Source organism: Ambystoma mexicanum, chromosome 13, assembly GCF_040938575.1.
Source record: "Ambystoma mexicanum isolate Mex_15411 chromosome 13, UKY_AmexF1_1, whole genome shotgun sequence".
NCBI lineage: Eukaryota > Metazoa > Chordata > Amphibia > Caudata > Ambystomatidae > Ambystoma > Ambystoma mexicanum.
In genome coordinates, this window is record NC_090938.1 from 376,218,698 (window position 1) to 376,236,919 (window position 18,222).

The window sequence follows — 18,222 nt, forward strand, 5'->3', positions numbered from 1 at the left end:
AATGTCCTTGATCTTTGCAGGATCGGGCGACACGCCGCTGGCGTGAAAGATGAAGCCAAAAAACTCAATTCTGTCTTTTGAAAAACTCACATTTTTCACAGTGTAGGGTAAGCCCCAAATCTTCTAGCCTCTTCAGCGTGCACTCCAATCTCTTCATGTGTTCTGTCTCTGAGTCTGCAAACACCAAAATGTCATCTCTCGCTCCTTGCAGTTCTCCTATGATGTCATTGAGAGAGGGCGTAATGTGTCTCTCCCTCTTGATAGCCGCATTCGGGAGGCGCATATCGATGCAAATGCGCACCGCTCCCGGCTGTTTTGGCTTGGGGGCCACCACTATGGGCGAGACCCAGGGCGTCGGGCCTTCCACCCTTTCGATGATGTCATTTCGGACCAGTGAGCGGAGTTCTTCCTCCACCTGCTCCCGGAGATGGAACGGGATCCGTCGATGTTTGAGAGCCGTAGGCCTGATGGTGTCGTCAATGTGGAGACGCACAGGAGGAGCTCTCAACTTTCCCACTCCTTCAAAAATGCCTGAGAATCTGGCCACCAGCTGCTCAATGTCTACTTGATAGACTGCCAACGCAAAATGCACGAGGTCCAATGCCTCCGACACCGCAGAGCTGAGCAGGGAGTGGGGGCTCACGTCAGTGACGAAAAATCGTGCTTTTATGGACTTGCCGCCCTTTGAAACAGGCGCCACGAAGACGCCCTTGATGGGGAGTGGTGTGTCGCCGCCGAACGTGAAGATCTTTGCCCTCGAGACATCCAACGGTGGTGGCCCCGGGATAAGACTGGTAGTGATCGGAGGCCAGCACACATACCGAGGCTCCCGTGTCAATCAGCACTTGTGTAGGGACCCCTTGAATGTCCACGATGCATTTGGGCTGCCTCTTTTTCCTTGCCCCTGTGGCTATGCTCGAAATGAAGAACACCTCATCCTCCTCTTCTTCCTCCTCGGCCATGTTCAGCCTCTGCATATCCTGTTCAACCGTCGCAATGCTCTTTTGCCCCCTCGACCCGCTGCCAAACAACCTGGCCGGACCCCTTTTTTGTAGCCACCGGCGCGGGAGCGTGGCACATCCGGGCATAGTGTCCATGTCCGTTGCATCTGCCACAGGATCTGGATTTGGCGGGACATGCTTCCGAATGCGGCAAATCGTACCCGCAATATTGACAAATGGACGCCACTCCATGCGTTGGACTTGCTTCTTGGCGTTTCTGGCTCCAATTATTCTTTGACACGGACTGCTTCCCGACTGCAAACGCCTCTTCTGACCTGCCGGGACGCACCGCCGCGTCCATTTTGGCACCCCTCGATTCTGCCAGTTCATATATTCTTCCACTGTCCAGGATCTGTGCCAGCATCCACCCTGGCTCCCTTAACACCTGTCTGCGGAGTTTGCCTGAGCCACAGCCTTGGATGACTTGATTTCTAATCATGGCCTCCTCGTTGTCCCATCTGCACGTCGTGGCCATTTGTCTTAGGCGAGCGCAGAATTGATCAAGCGACTCTTCTTCCCGCTGTTTTTCACTATTGAACAGGAACCTCCCATAGTCCATGTTGGACAGCGGAATAAAATGATTCTTTAAGGCAGTCTTGACCGCATCATAGGTGACTACTTGCAGGTTAAGGGACTCATAAATGTACAGGACGTCCATACCCGCAGACAGGTGTCTCCATGACGGAGTCGTAGACATCGACAACTTCGAAGACAGCTACGCCGCATATGCTGGCTATTCCATCAAAGCCAGGCGCCTTTCCTCATCCGGCGCCAATGAAGACTTCAACGCCATTGAAGCCTACACTGACTCCATCTGAAAAAGTCTATACTCCTTTACACAGAAAGGAGTTTTTCAAATCACTCTCTTCAATCTATTAAGATGAAGAACACTCTGATGGAGAGGATGCTCCTTTTGCACTGCAATATTGAACGCCCAATGCCCCAGAGTGTCTGATTTCAGAGGAGTCCAGGATTAAAGATCTATATGACAATTTACAGTTGGCGAGTGGAGTTGATACTTCACTCGAGCTAGACTTCGGTAGACCTGAGCCTGGTGTACATACAGACCACTCATGTCCAGAGTTGTAGAGTACCTAGGATGGAGCAGACCACTACTCCCTTATGAACAGGACGATTTAACTGATATTTTGGATAAAGGTCCCCAAACTGACCCGGTATTTCCATTCCACATGGCTTTACAAAAAAAGGTGGCTGGAAATTGGGAAACTCTGGATACCAATACAGCAGTTAATAAAAATCTGACACGAAAATACTGCCCCTCCAGTAGTGACCCTGACTATCTGTCGAAACACCCCACAGCGGAGAGTCTGGTAGTGCAGGCAGCTACAGCAACGTCGAAGCAGGCAGCGTACCCTACCATCCCTCCTGATAGGGACGCAAACTCCACCTGTACCCTGGCAACATTTTTGTACACTCTGTGGGATTACATATCGGTTCCATGTCATTTCATCGCGGGATGTTTTTTCGCTGGGTTTTTTGCTGCAATTTTTTTTTTTTTTTCCTCAAAAAAACCCATCAAATTCTTTTTTGGGGGGGTGATTCCCCCCCCCCCCAAACTCCCTATTTTCTAAAAAATGTGATGGTTTTTTTAGAAAAGAAATTCACGGTAAAAAACCCTGCCAAAACCATCCCGCGACAAAAGGACGTTGTACCTACATATCTATGGCAGCAGAGCATATCCTCGGGGGGAAGAAAGGGATGGCTTCTTAGCTATTAAGGATGGCAAAGAAGCTAGTTGTGAATCCCTTCAATCTTGGTTGGATACTGCAGCTAGCGTTAGCAGATGCATGGTGACCAGCACTGTAATACGCAGACAAGCGTGGTTGAGGAAGTCGGGGTTTGCACCAGATGTGCAGTTGAGACTTCTCAACATGACCTTTGACGGGTCTAATCTTTTTGGCAGCAAGGCTGATGAGAGCCTTGAGAAGTTGCAGACCTCTAAGGCGGCAGCCAAGTTTTTAGGTGCCACTGTTGGGCAACCTCAGCCTTTTCGTACTAGTGGACAACCTTGGAGGGGTAGATCTTTTCGCTAGTACTCCTCAGTTGGAAGGGCGAGAGGCATGGCCAGTCAAAGAGGCCAGAGAAAATGTCCTTGTGGTGGACAAGGTAGAGGTGCCAAGCCAGCTCAAGCAGCAGCCTGTTTACCATCAGCCTCTGTAACAGCCGCCTCAAAACCACTTTGATGTCTTGAATCACAGTTCACCAGTGGGGGGCAGACTGTCTCAGTATTTAGAAGAATGACGAGCCATTACTTCGGATGCTTGGGCTCTTGAAACCATAGCCCATGGTTACTGCCTTCCTTTTATTATAATTATTATAGTTATTGGCTGGCAGCAGTGTGACCCAGAGTGCAGTGATTGGTTTGGAGGAGAGGTGCAGTTTGTGGGTGAGAGTGAAACTGTTTTTTTCTTTTGCCGAGGATTCTGGGCCTGGCGACGGGGAATATTCATGAGCATGTGAATCCATGCCAGACCCATGCTGGAGAACAATAGTTACAGGTAAGTAACTTGTTCCTTCTTTTTCATGAACTTCACCCCACACTATTTGTAAATTAGTAGTAAGAATTGGCAATAGTTTTTTTGTTTTTTAGTATAGGCCCTTTTATGTTGACAGGACTCCACTAGGTCTTCATTCTTTATTATTTGATGGTCGTAGCTTGCTCCCATTTTTAGATTTAGGTTTAGATAAGCGTTTATCACACCCTTGTGGGAGTTCAATAAACATCCTTGAACTGTGGTCACTATGTGTCTGTCTTACTGTTGATACCATGCTTTCCTTTTACAACAGCCACCCAGTTAAACCCTGCGCGCCTCTGTCCCACGATACAACCGCCCCCCCCTCCCTCCCAGACGCGTTTCCCGTTTAAACAATTCAAAACGTATTTCTTTTGAGAGGCATTGTTGTACCTGATTTCTTAAATCTCAGGTGTAGCGTACCAAACCCAGTGACTCCCCTGTGTTGTCCCATTACTGTAGGTGCAGTCCACCAAAGTGAGATGGGCGCGTCTGACCACTACCATCTATCGCGTGCGGCCTCTCTGGTCCCTTGGTCTGCATTGATTGTGCGCTCTGGGGTCCTCCGTTGCCTTCATTCAGGGTTCCACTCCTCTCTGCCAGCATCATCACAATGTCTACCAGAGATTTGAGATTGCCCTTTTAGGGTCTCTAGAGAAAGGTACTTCCTTTCGTAAATGGAAGTGCTTCAACTCACACTATGTCTAGTCAGGAACTGTAATGGGGTTTTCCATTTTTATTTGACCTTTGCAACCTTATTCGGTTCCTGCCTCTGCACAAGGTCTGTATCTAATCTCTGGTTCTAGTCAAAAAGGTAGTTAGTTTTCTCCCGTCTAACGAGATCGCTTTCAACACTTGGAAATCCGTACCAATACCAGGCAAGCCCCATGGGTAAGAATGCAACCCTATGGTTCTTATACAAAATGTGGCATATGTTGAAGCTTTATTGAGGCTTCAGGTATTATTTTCTTCATACTGTAGCAACTGCATTGTCCAATTATCGAGCATTGAATTAATCCTATTCATTCTTTTCAACGTTGGCTTCTCCGTTAAATTCTCCTTCCTTTCAATACTGGTAGAGGATCCATGTGTATATTAATTTATTTCTGGGGCTGTGAATATTTGTTTATTTGCCATTCAGTGTGCCATCTAGAAGTTGGTCCTGTAATTGCATGTACAGGCCACCTACAATGCTCCTTCAATTTGGTGCCCCTTGGTTTATTTCCACCATCGGTTCAGTCATAGAGTGGAGGCACTGAAAATAGACCTGCAGCATTGGTCCAGTTGAGATTTCGATGCAGTCTCTGCATAGGTATGGGTACAGGTCATATGAGAATTAAATTTAACAAATTTAGCATTTTGGTGGTCTCACACCCCGGGGTGGATTACCTCCATGAAAAAGATAGCTTTTCAATTTTTGTCTGAGGTGCAGCTCCAGATTCCCCTAGATCGACGCACATAAGGTGTGCAATCAGTCTGCCACATGACCAAGTGCAAATAACATGAGACTTGTCGTAAATTTAAACAAACAACTTTGAAAAGTAGCGAACAGCACTGTGCCATGGAATTCAGTAAGGAAGAGACCTCTGTAGCACATGTAAACAAAAGATTACAAGGAAAGAGTCCAAGGAGACTCCTCAATTAGCAATGGCTTGCAGGCTCCACAAATGTTGATGCACACCAATCCCTCTCAGATTACACACCATGCTCCTTCGAAGACTCGCCAGATTTCTGGAGGAACATTTAGCAATGCGACCTGGGAGAAAAAGCAACATGACATGCAAAATACTAAGGCAATGCGAGGAGTGGGGGGAACCCGGTGTTAGTAGTCTTAGTTGCCGAAAAGGCTTTTGATCGAGTCGATTGGAGCTTTCTCTTTGGGGTATTGAAGAAATGTGTGTTTGGTGAAGGGATACAGAAGGGGATTCAGGCTCTCTACGTAGCCCTCGTTGCCCGGGTCACAGTCAATGGACGATTGTTAAGGCCCATTGCGTTACAAAGGGGGACGAGGCCCGCTTTCGCCTCTTGTTTGCTCTAACGATGCAGGTGTTTGGCAGAGCACCTAAGGATGGCCCCATGCGTAGAGGGCATCAGGGTGGGTGGCAGAGAGTTCAAGCTAGGACTCTACGCAGATGATGTTTTGTTACACCTGGTGAACCCCGGTGGTTCTGTCCACGCGGCCCTGGCAATAATTGAGGAGTATGGGAGGTTCTCTGACATCAGGGTAAACAGAGGAAAGTCAGTATTGTTTCCCTTTGCCTCAGATGGCTTTAGGAATGTAGATGTGCTTAGGCCCCCGGGATTGCAAGTCCAGCTGGAAGGTGTGAAATACCCAGGTGTCAATATTGTTAGACCAGAGGAAGACTTGGGCCTTGCTAACTACCCCCCTTTGTTTGATAAGTTGTTCTCAGAGAGGAGTACCTGGGGAAAGGGGCAACTGTCGTGGATGGGGAGGCTCAACGCAATAAAGATGAACCGCCTCCCTAGGATGGATACTATATTTGTTTCAAATGTTGCCCGTTTGTGCCCCGGAAACACTTTTGAAAGAAGCAAGTTGCGCATTTTGAGGTTCCTTTGGCAGGGTCAGAAACCTAGGGTGGCGTATGGGACGCTAATATTGCCAAAAGACCGGAGAGGTGTGGGGCTTCTGGACTTGTTGATATACTATAGAGCGGCGCAATTTAGGGCATTGGTCCCACACCTGTGGGAGGATTCGGGAGGCAGTGGGTTTCTCTGGAAAATCAATATATGCTCCGGTGGGGGAATGGCTATGGGTTCCGAGGGGTAGACTCCCAAAGAGAATTCGAGATCGACCAATCCTGGGGGGTACACTGGGAGGTCTTGAGCATGGGAGGAAATGAGGAAGTGATTACCACGTGGCCTTCCCCAATGAGCCCTATTTGGGCCCCACCGGTTCGAGCTAGAATACCAGAGGTCGAACTGTACCAATCATGATTTGAAGGAGGGCTTGCCAGGGTAGGTCAGCTGTGGAAAGGAGGAGAGTTCATAGGTATAGAGGACTTGGAAGAGGCGTTGAGGGTATGCAAACTATCAGTGCTATTGTACCTTAGGCTTAAAGGAATATTCACAGCAGGAAAGTGGAAGGAGCATATTCAGAGGGACCTCACGCCTGCCAAAAAGGTTCTTGATGGGCATACGGAAATGAAGGGCCTCATCTCACGTATCTATGGGGCCCTGCTGGAACCCAAACAGGGGGGTATACAGGAGCTGCTGGGGATGGAGCTGGGGGACCCCCTATGAAATTGCTACATCGCTGCCAGGCAATTCGACACGGTGCATTTGTCCAAAATGTTTCCCACTGTGGACCCTCATTGTTGCCATGATTGTGGTGCCAGGGCTGATTACTGGCACATGTGGTGGGGCTGTCCCAGGGTGCAGATGTATTAGTCTGAGGTCTTGGGATGGATTAAGGATGCAGGGGGAGGAGGGGAGTGCAGGCTGGATCCTATGTTGGGATTGTTCGGGTTAGAGAGGCGGGAGGATCAGTGGCACGTCCTCTCACCACTGGTGCATTATCTCCTCCAGGCAGCGCATGCATGTTGCGCCAGATATTAGAAAAGGATGACCCTCCCCATAGTAAAAGAGTGGTCTGACACAGCAAAAGATATATACTTAATGGAAAAGATCACGGGAGCGATCCAGGGAGGGAGTGCATCCATAGAAATGAACTGGTTACAGTTGCGCAACGCATTTGGGTGAGGTGGAGGAGGGCAGAGGGTTTACAAAGAGAGAACCGGCCCAGGCCCGGATGTTAAACAGGGGTGCACTATGGAACAAGATAAGATGGGAATTGAATATTTAGGGACCACTTGGACATTGACTGAACGATACGTGCAGAGTTTCAATATATAGTTGCCGAAGGAGGGGTCTAACGGAAGGGAAGGGCGGGCGGGGAATTAACGGGGGAGCAAGCCATGGTACTAGGATCGCTTGTAGAGGGTTCGTCCTTCATGTTGTTCTGTTTTATCTAATGCTTGACTGTGTTTAAAATCAATAAACTTCAATTTACAAAAAAAAAGACTATGGCAATAACTGCTTGACATTCAAAGATCCTCCTTTGCCTAAAACTTCAAATTGGATCAGTAAAACCCATTCTCAAGCCACTAAAAAGGTTTCTGGGTCACAAAAATCACAACACCGAAGGTTTTGCCTTGCAAAGGTGTGAGACGGCGCACAGTATGCAAAACATGGTACCGATAAACAAGTCTCTGGGAAAACATGGCACAGAAAGTTGGCATCATATTGTTCAAGCACTGAAGTGGAAGAAGGATGCTAGAAAAGGGCCTATGCAGAATTCACCCAAACATAAACCTTTTTGAGTGGCTTATAAGGTAAACAACTGAATGTATATAGAAGGAAGATATAATGGAATCATCCTTCTTATGATTTACAGGAAGATGAGTAAGATTTTCAGGGTTAAAAAAACTACCAAAAGCAAAACACATTGATGCCCTTTTCTCTCTGCCACCTGCATTGCAACGCTCATGGGAACTCAGTTGCACAAATCATGGCAAACACGGACCTATTCATGAAGGAAAGTGAGGCTATATGGAAGCTAAAGAGCAAAGAGTACCCAAGTGTACCTTTTTGGGAACCAATCCAGCTATAGTATCCCTTACCAGCATTGTACATCCAGAAAAAGTGCAAGGGGCAGGCCCCATCACTGATGCAGCGGACGTAGAGGAGGACACTCCAGATGATGTGATAGATTATGCAAAGATATCCCATGCATTCCCTTGAAGAGACTGTGCACCTCCTCCACTGAAGAACAAAGCAAATATTTTGTGGTTCTCAGAAAGGCAGTGGCACTATACAAACACGAGGAAGAAGGGAGACTTCATAGAGAATACCTTGACAAACCATAGCCTATAGCGCAAGGAAGGCCTATGATGGATTTCATTAAAATAGCGGACTGATAAACTTGGCTTCAGTTGGGACCACGTATGTGAATGGCTGCATAGAGAAAAAGTATAAGCTCTTGCCCCATGAACCACTTTACATAAAGGCACAGCCGAAGACGGACTTCTCAGTGGTACGACGTCCTTTTGCTGACAGTAGTTTTTTCAATAGAATTTTTACTGAAAAATATTCCAGCGAAAAAACTCATATAAATACATAGGGGGGTGAGGGGTTAAAAGGGATCGGAAGGGGGTTGGGTGGGTTTCATAACATAGGGAATGGGAGCCTAGCGGGGGGACACCCCAACATTGATTAAAAAAAATGCAGATGAGTTAATTTCGGTAAAAGATCCATTGAAAAAACTGTCAGTAATATGACACAGAACCCTTCTCTTTAACTACCGCAAGGAGGAGATGTGGTGTGCCTACATTTGCATCTAAAAGCCCCACCGACAAGGAGAGCAAATGACTGCATGTCATGAGCATAATTTATGTATGCATTTATTTCATTTGTAAAGCGCACATACAACCCGGAGGCACTGAGGTGCTGTTTCAGGTACATGTCGAGAGCAAACGATTGTGGATTTTGGGCATAAAGACATAAGGTAGCCTAGGTCCCAGTTGCATTTGTAGCTGTAGTGCAATTACAAGATTGACCAGCATTTTGAGAGGAATTGCAAAGCAACAACAGGGTAACATGGGTGCTGTTACAGGTGTAGCACAATTATGACGTTTAGAGGCAATACCAAATATGCTAAGAGATATAGTATGGTGGAGATGGCAATCCTATTGGACGAGTGTGGGCAGTGACTCTGTGGTGTTGAGTTAAGGGGAACAGCTACGTTTTGAGAGCTTTCAGAAAGATCCAGTATGATTTCTCAGCCCTCAGGGTGGGTGGGAGGTCATTCCAGAGTTTGGCTGGAAGGTAGGGGAAGTGTAAGCCTCCAGCTTTGTATCTCTTGATTTTGGGAATGACAAGTCGATCAGTGTTAAGGAGTCTTAGTGGGTCTTGTGTGAGCTTTGGTGAATCTTTGAAGGAGGTATTGGGATGCTGTATTGGATAGGCACTTATGGGTGATGGAGAGCATTTAAAAGGAGATACGCTCTTTGATGGGGTGCCAGTATGCTTCTCTTCTAGCTTTGGAGATATGTTCCTTTTTCTGGATGTGGAGGACAGCTCTCAAGGCATTGTTTTGGACCACTTGCAGTTTCTAGGATATATTTCCAGAGGAGGTGCCTATGAATAAGACGTTGCAATAGTCAATCTTGGAGCTGATGATGGCACGGGCAATAGTGAGGCAGTTATTTTTGGCGAGGAAAGATCTGGCTGCGTTGAGGACCTTGGTGGCTTAGGTTGCCGATGAGGCAATGTCACATACTGATCTCAACATAGTGAGTGAGGCATTGAGGTAGACTCAAGTGTTTTTACAGAGTTAGGGACAGGAATTTTTCAATTGTCAATCTGGAAGTCAGTGTAGCTATTGTGAAGAGATTTAAGGGCATTTGGTGAACCGACAATTAGTATTTCTGTCTTGTCGCTGTTGAGGCATAGGTGATTAGTTGCCATCCAAGCCTGTATAGTTGATTAGATGTTAAGTGTGACAGAGTCATCAGAGTAGTGGGATCAGGATTTGTGTATCATCGGCTTAGTTGGTCTAGGCTATGGCAAGTGAGTCTAGGATGTTAGTGTCCTGGTAAAGATGTTATACAGGGTAGGAGCGATGCACGACCCTTGAGGGACGCCACGGGGTGATGGGTGAGGCGTTGGCCCTCTCCGAAAAGACCCTCTTGACACTACCTTCCAGGAAGGAGGCAATCCAGGCAGTGGTGGGTGGAGAGAAGTTGGCGTATGTGGTGAGGTGGTGGCAAAGGATTTGGTGGTTCACCAAGTCAAATGCCGCAGATAAGTCTAGGAGGAGTAGGGCGGCATTTCCTTCATCGCAGATCTCATCTAGCTGATTCTTCAGGTCTAGAAGGGCAGATTCTGTCCTGTGCCCTGGGCGAAAGCCGGATTGACGCATAAGTAGTATTCTGTTGTCCTTCAGGAATTGCTGAACTTGCAGGTAGGCTGCACGGTCTAGGATTTTAGAAGGAAAGGGACAGTGGTGATTGGCCTGTAGTTGGATGGAATTGCTGGGTCTAATGAGTTTGTGTTTTTTTTTATTTTATTTTTTTTTAGGACCCAGGCTTCTTTTAGGTTGGCTGTAAAGGTGCTTTTTTGCAAAGGATGCATTTATGAAGGCTGTGATGACGGGGGCAAGCACATTGTTGCAGTCTTTAATGAGTGAGGCAGGGCAGGTGTCGCACTTGCATTTGGATTTGGATGGTTTCAAGCTTTTGATCAGGTTTAAGACGTCACTTTCAGAGAGGTCTCTGATGAAGAACTGGGTGGTGCTGGGGGACAATGGGAGAGGGTCGCTGATACTAGTAGTTGTAGAAAGTTGGGAGAAGGATGCTTGTTGAGAGGATTTTCGATTTCAAGGTATCGATTTTACCTAGTAGTGCTGCCTGGATGTTCGAACACCATGTTATGTCTTTGGTGAGGGTGGTGGGAGGTGGACTGGAGATTCAAGTTTTGTGAAGATGGTGAACATTTCCTTTACATCAGAGTTTGTGTTGCTGATTCTAGAATTGAAGGCGTTTGATTTGGCTGCGATAGTGGCTGATTTGTAGAATCTTGATATGTTGTTGAACTCCTTTTTTAGGACGTCCGTAGGATCCTTTAACCAAGTTAGCTGGGCTTGTTGTTTCTGTGAGCGTAGTTCCAAGAGGTCATGGGTAAACCACGAGTTAGTGTCGTGTCTATCTGCTTTGGATTTATGCGGGGCTAGTGGGATTGTGGTGGTCACCGCTCTAGACAGAATGGTGGTAAAAGTGTCCACTAATGAATTTGGTTTGGAAGCGAAGGGGGGGGGGGGGGGTGGAGGCCTGCGGTGTTGAGGAGCAGCTAGATGTTGTCTCTGGTGAGTTTACGTGAGGTTTGTGTAACAGCTAATGGGAGAGGATTGGGTGTAGTTTTGGGTTTAGATGGCTGACGGATGGAGAAGTAAATGATGTGGTGATCATACCAGGCACAGGATGTGTTTGTGTTGGTGGAGACGTTGCAATTGTGGTCTGCAATCCAATCTAGAATGCGTCCTTTGCTATGGGTGGGATTAGTGCTGGACTGATAAAAGCCTAGTGTGTCGAGGGCGTCGGAAAGTGAGCTTGCTGGGGGATAATTTCGGTCATGAAGACCTAGATTGAGATCTCCAAACAGGATGATTCTTCAGGAGGCTTTTGGATTATCCTGGAGAATGTGTGGCAGGTTCGACTCGAAGTTTAGGGTTGGGCCGGGAGGGTGGGGGCAAGGGGGTTAAATGAGCTGCAGGGTGATGGTGCAGGTTGGTGATGGTGAAAGTTTAAGTGAAAGCAGGTTGGCAGTGCCCTCGATGGAGGTGTTGCACTGTCTGAAGAGCAGGGACTCTCTGGCTATTATGGAGATGCCACCACCTCTAAGGGTTGGTCTGTCATTCCAGAAGATTGAGTACCCAGATGGTATTGCTAAGCATAGGGCTCGGCCACTTGCCTCATGCAGCCAGGTCTCAGTGATGGCTAAGGCGTCTAGTTATGATTGGTGATAAGGTCATTGATATTCAGTGCATGGGTCGTCAATGAGCGGGCGTTGATGATGGACACCTCTGTGGCTGCCGGCATCTGCACACCCAATGTTACCACAGTAGTAGCTTTCATGGTTGTGCAAATTAGGATGAAATGAAGGCACTCATCAAACTATTTCCATGGGACAACTGAGCACATGCTCAAGCAATTGTACTTACCAATAGCAGTCCTTCTGGAGCTTGAAGGTTGCATCTGTTCTCTATCTTTTTGCTAACTTTATTATTTCACAGCGGGACGTCCGCTATGCATAATCAGCCTTAGTACTGCATTTACCCCTGGACGCAAAAGAGATAGGCTCTAGACACAATAAAAGCCGCCACCCACTTTTCAGTTACGCTCTTTATATAGGTAGTCATTGGCTTGTATCAGGCAGCCTTGGCACATCACTTCTTGTACATATGCACTAACACACGAAAACAGCAAATCTAAATCACAAGTGCAAATAAACATTTACTTGGGAACAATATTCACAGCAAATATTTGTTAGAACTCTAAGCAACCATCCCCTGCATTCATTTGTTATTAAAGCGATAGAAAAACATACATTTGGATTTCAGCCTTCTGTGATCCTTCTTTCCTCACTTATCATTAGACGGGTCGCTATGCCAAAAAAAATACCTGCACGAAAGGGACAAAATCGCACTAGGATATTTTGAAATCGGCTTACTTGATTAACCTTTTGGTACCGTAAAGGCTAAGGAAGTATTGCGTCGTGTCCAATCAGACACCTTTCCAATTATCCTGCTAGCGGGATTCTATTTATTTATGTCTTTTTAAACTCACCATTGAATTTTTTACCTGCAGCCCCTGATTTGGACCCAGATCTTCCCTAGCCCTAGTCTCTACTGAACTCCTTGCACAGCTGCCAGCCAGCACCCACTCCCACGCAGCTACCAGTCTCGAGCACGTTCCACCCAGAAGGCCCTTCAGTCAGGATTACACAGAAAGCCCTTCAACCAAGTTCGCCTCCTTGCAGAGATCACATTTTTCCTTTTTTCTCACCCCCTTTTTGCCCCCATTTCAACCCTCCTCATTCATTGCCGCCCACTCTATATACTTCTGTAGGTTTTCTTTGCAATTTCCAACCTTCTTCATGTCACCTCTGCCCAAGTCGCACGCCAAAAACCTCCAGCACCTACCTCGCCCCCTTGAGACTTTTGAGCAGCATTCCGTTTAGCACACACTCCTACTAATGTTGCACTTCACGTCCACCCTTTTCCTTCCTTCCCTCCTGTTTCTACACAAACAGTGAGTGTTACTTTCAAGGCCCATCTCACTTCTGTTACATTGTTCTACGCGCTCTTAATCTTTCCTTCACGCAGCATTGCCGTTCAGCTTTTAATTTTGCTTGATTTTCTGAACCAAACTATGTTCATGCACCTGCTACTATTTGCCCGGCCTAAGTGAAACTAACCCACTCTTCTCACTTTCCAATTCTAAGCTGAAATTTTAAAGCACACGCTGCCCCAAATTCTTTAGCTCTATCAAGGTCAAATGCTCCCACCCATTTTCCCCTCTTTCTGGTAAGTGAATGAATGTGCATATTATGTTTTATTTCTTGGTATGTTTGAAGTACTTTGAATTGATCTAGATGATCATTATGATCACAAACCCACCTAGGCACATAATTAACAACATACAAAATAAATTATTCTGAGGGTATATTTACTTCACTTTAATGAATTTATTATGCGCAGCCATGGACCCTGCGGCCTGAGGGCGCAACAGACAAACAACGAGCAACATTTAGCAGCTGTATCAATATAAGGATAGCCAATTCATGGAGTAGACAAAAGTCTTATTGCCTAGGTAAACGGGTAAGTCTTCAGTTTCTTTTTGAAGATATCTGTAGAATCAATACCTCTCGGCTCCAAAAGGAGGTCATTCCAGGCCTTGGGCGCAATCGCAAAGAAAGTTGCCTTCGAGAGTTTCGCTATTCTGCATTTAGGAATAACTAAGAAGTTCTGGTTGTTCGATCTCCGTGATCTACCACAGATTCTCGTAACCAGAGGTTGTTGAGATATCCGGGCATTTTACCATATCTACACTTCTGTATAATAGTCAAGATTCGGAAAAGAATTCTAGACTCCACAGGCAGCCAATGAAGAGTGCGTCTTGCTGCAGTGACGTGGTCTCTGCGCGCAAGCCTCATTACCACTCTTACAGCTCCATTTTGGCACACCTGTAGTCTATTGCAAGCCACTTTATCAATGCCAATGAGCAAGCCGGAACAATAGTCAATTTTCACCCCTATGATCGTTCTAGCGATAGTTTCCGCATTGTCTCAGGAAATAAAAGGTCTTAAGTGAGCCAAGGGCTTTATGTAATAGGCGCAAGATGACACTAAACTGCTTATGGTGAGTTCTTTATTCAAATATTACTCCGAATGTTTTAACTTTCTCAAGTGGGATAATATTTTCCACTCACAAATGGAAGCTTTCATAAGAAGCTTTCAGTTTTTGTAACATGAGGGGTGAGCCAATCACCAGCAGCTCTGTTTTTTTCTTTATTAAGAGCACACTTGTTATAAATCATCCACAATTCAATGAGCGCAAAAGTCTTATTAATCACTGCTTCATCATGATCATGATTGCCAGACAACAGGATAACACACTGTCAGGGTAATTCATAGAAATTCGCACAAAAGTGGCGCACGCGACTGGTGCACAGCGTGCCCGTGCGAATGTCTGCGCCAGCCGCGTGCGCTAAAATCGATTTCCACGCACAGCGTATTCATGGATTTTCGCATCCAAAACCAGCCGTGGCGCAGCGACCCTGCAGCAGCGCCAGTTACGCCCCCAAGAACGCCCTCGCGCAAGGAAAAGCCTTCAAAATCCCCAAATAATCGCAAAGGGCTGCGCTACCCTGGACCAGTTCACAGGGCTGGCAAACAGCAAACGCCAAGCGGGGAATGTGTATTTCAGTGGTTCGCGGGAAGTTCCACACGCGATTGTCCTGTGTACGTGTGCATCAGGGGTGTGCGGGAAGTATCACACGCAAAATCAGCAGGGTACGTGTATTTCAGGGGTGCGCGGGAAGTATCACACGCGATTCCAGCAGGGTACGTGTATTTCAGGGGTGCGCGGGAAGTGTCAGACGCAATTCCAGCAGAGTACGTGTATTACAGGGGTGCGCGTGAAGTTCCACACGTGATTTCAGCAGGGTACGTGTATTTCAGGGGTGCGTGGGAATTTCCACACGCGATTGGCCCCGTGCGAGCAGGGTACGTGTATTTCAGGGGTGTGCGGGAAGTTCCACACGCGATTGGCCCCGTGCGAGCAGGGTACGTGTATTCCAGGGGTGCGCGGGAAGTTCCACACGCAATTTCAGCAGGGTACATGTATGCAGGGGTGCGCGGGAAGTTCCACACGCAATTGGCCCCGTGCGAGCAGGGTACGTGTATTCCAGGGGTGTGCGGGAAGTTCCACACGCGATTTCAGCAGGGTACGTGTATTTCAGGGGTGCGCGGGAAGTTCCACATGCGATTTCAGCAGGGTACGTGTATTTCAAGGGTGCGCGGGAAGTTGCACACGCGATTTCAGCAGGGTATGTGTATTTCAGGGGTGCGCGGGAAGTTCCACACGCGATTGGCCCCGTGCGAGCAGGGTACGTGTATTCCAGGGGTGTGCGGGAAGTTCCACACGCGATTTCAGCAGGGTACGTGTATTTCAGGGGTGCGCGGGAAGTTCCACACGCGATTGGCCCCGTGCGAGCAGGGTACGTGTATTTCAGGGGTGCGCGGGAAGTTCCACACGTGATTTCAGCAGGGTACGTGTATTTCAGGGGTTCTGGGGAGTACTACACGTGAATTGGCCATGTGGGTCCTCCCAGGTGTTCGCTCTACAACCTCCACGGCACCTGCAGGCAGCCCACACCACGGGGGACTACCCTGCACCCCTGCTCATGTCCCGCAGGCAGCCCATCCACCATGGGCATGCCCCCCAGCCAACCCACATGTCACCTTGCACTACTGATCAACAATGCATGTCTCCCAGCACCCCCACCCCACAGCAGTCAGGGGCACCCTCCACCAGGCCCCCACTCATGTCCCCTATCACCCCCACCCCCCAGCAGTGCAGGGGCAGCCTCCAACAGGCCCCCACTCATATCTCCCACCACCCCCACCCCTCAGCAGTGCAGGGGCAGCCTCCACCAGGCCCCCACTCATGTCCCCTATTACCCCCACCCCCCAGCAGTGCAGGGGCAGCCTCCACCAGGCCCCCACTCATGTCTCCCACCACCCCCACCCCCACCCCCCAGCAGTGCAGGGGCAGCCTCCACCAGGCCCCCACCCATGTCTACCACCACCCCCACCCCCCAGCCACCAGGGGCAGCCTCCACCAGGCCCCCACTCATGTCCCCTATTACCCCTACCCCCCAGCAGTGCAGGGGCAGCCTCCACCAGGCCCCCATTCATGTCTCCCACCACCTCCTACCCCCCAGCAGTCAGGGGCACCCTCCACCAGGCCCCCACTCATGTCTACCACCACCCCCACCCCCCAGCAGTGCAGGGGCAGCCTCCACCAGGCCCCCATGCATGTCTACCACCACCCCCCAGCCACCAGGGGCAGCCTCCACCAGGCCCCCACTCATGTCTCCCACCACCCCACCCCCCAGCAGTGCAGGGGCAGCCTCCACCAGGCCCCCACTCATGTCTACCACCACCCCCACCCCCCAGCTACCAGGGGCAACCTCCACCAGGCCCCCACTCATGTCTCCCACCACCCCCACCCCCCAGCAGTGCAGGGGCAGCCTCCACCAGGCCCCCACTCATGTCCCCCTGCACCCCCACCCCCCAGCAGTGCAGGGGCAGCCTCCACCAGGCCCCCACTCATGTCTACCACCACCCCCAGCCACCAGGGGCAGCCTCCACCAGGCCCCCACTCATGTCTACCACCACCCCCACCCCCCAGCAGTGCAGGGGCAGCCTCCACCAGGCCCCCACTCATGTCTCACACCACCCCCACCCCCAGCAGTGCAGGGGCAGCCTCCACCAGGCCCCCACCCATGTCTACCACCACCCCCACCCCCCAGGGGCAGCCTCCACCAGGCCCCCACTCATGTCCCCTATTACCCCACCCCCCAGCAGTGCAGGGGCAGCCTCCACCAGGCCCCCACTCATGTCCAACTCATGTCTCCCACCACCCTCACCCCCAGCCACCAGGGGCAGCCTCCACCAGGCCCCCACTCATGTCCCCCTGCACCCCCACCCCCCAGCAGTGCAGGGGCAGCCTACACCAGGCCCCCGCTCATGTCTACCACCACCCCCACCCCCCAGCAGTGCAGGGGCAGCCTCCACCAGGCCCCCACTTATGTCTCCCACCACCCCCACCCCCCAGCAGTGCAGGGGCAGCCTCCACCAGGCCCCCACCCATGTCTACCACCACCCCCAGCCACCAGGGGCAGCCTCCACCAGGCCCCCACTCATGTCCCCTATTACCCCCACCCCCAAGCAGTGCAGGGGCAGCCTCCACCAGGCCTCCACTCATGTCTCCCACCCCCCCAGCAGTGCAGGGCAGCCTCCACCAGGCCCCCACTCATGTCTCCCACCACCCCCTACCCCCCAGCAGTCCGGGGCACCCTCCACCAGGCCCCCACTGATGTCCAACTCATGTCTCCCACCACCCTCACCCCCAGCCACCAGGGGCAGCCTCCACCAGGCCCCCACTCATGTCTCCCACCACCCTCACCCCCAGCAGTGCAGGGGCAGCCTCCACCAGGCCCCCACTCATGTCCCCCCCGCACCCCCCACCCCCCAGCAGTACAGGGGCAGCCTCCACCAGGCCCCCACTCATGTCTACCACCACCCCCACCCCCCAGCCACCAGGGGCAGCCTCCACCAGGCCCCCACTCATATCTACCACCACCCCCACCCCCCAGCAGTGCAGGGGCAGCCTCCACCAGGCCCCCATGCATGTCTACCACCACCCCCACCCCCCAGGGGCAGCCTCCACCAGGCCCCCACTCATGTCTCCCACCACCCCACCCCCCAGCAGTGCAGGGGCAGCCTCCACCAGGCCCCCACTCATGTCTACCACCACCCCCACCCCCCAGCCACCAGGGGCAACCTCCACCAGGCCCCCACTCATGTCTCCCACCACCCGACCC